Genomic DNA, 948 nt, shown 5'->3' with positions numbered 1-948 from the left:
TAGGAGAGCACAGTGGTTCTAATTTTAACATCACTCCCACTACTCCGACCGCCTCCCCTCCCTGTCGTTTCTGGGAGGGATGCAGCCTGAGATCTAGTCTGTGACTTGCGATGAGTCATCTTTTGGAGAATTCTCCATACAGCGAGTGGCCCAAACCTCTTGTTCCGGGGTCCCTGACAGACACCTTCCCCACTGAGCTGCAAGCCCACCCATTTTAGTGCCTGGGCCAGCATGCAGGTTGGAGCCCTCGGCCCTGTTAACCCTGATCCTTAGAAAGAAATCCAACCACTTCCCCAGGCCAGCCAAGCCTCCATCAGGCTGATGAATCACTCCCCCCCCCACACACAGCTCCTCTCCCGAGCGTAGGACTGCCAGATAAAATAGAGGTTCCCAGTAAAATCAGAATTTCAGATAACAACAAGTGACTTAGGCAACGTTTGGAATACACTTATATTAAAAAATCCTTTTAACCAAACCAGTCAATCCTAAAGGAAATCAATCCTGAATATTCATTGGAAGGATTGATGCTGAAGCTCCAAAACTTTGGCCACCTGGTGCGAAGAGCTGACTCATTGGAAAAGACCCTGATGCTGGGAAAGATCGAAGGCAGGAGGAGAAGGGGACGACAGAGGGATGAGCTGGTTGGATGTCTTCATTGACTCAATGGACGTGAGTTTGAGCAAACTCTGGGACATAGTGAACAGGGAGGCCGGGCGTGCCGCAGTCCATGGGGTCACAAAGAGTCGGACACGACTGAGCAACTGGACAACAACAGCAAAAAATCTTTTGCTGTTCAGGTCTTTAACTGGGTGCCCTGCATCCTCGTTCGCTAAAACCTGGGACCCGACTCCAGCCACGGGGCCCCTGCTCTGTCCCACAGTCAGGCCCAGAGCGCTCCTACCTCAGGGCCTCTGCACACGCTGTTCCTCCGGCCGGAACACTCCTTCC

Source organism: Bison bison, unplaced genomic scaffold (genome assembly GCF_000754665.1).
Source record: "Bison bison bison isolate TAMUID 2011002044 unplaced genomic scaffold, Bison_UMD1.0 scf7180017864482, whole genome shotgun sequence".
In the NCBI taxonomy this organism is placed as follows: domain Eukaryota; kingdom Metazoa; phylum Chordata; class Mammalia; order Artiodactyla; family Bovidae; genus Bison; species Bison bison.
Note: the sequence above shows the minus strand (reverse complement) of the source record.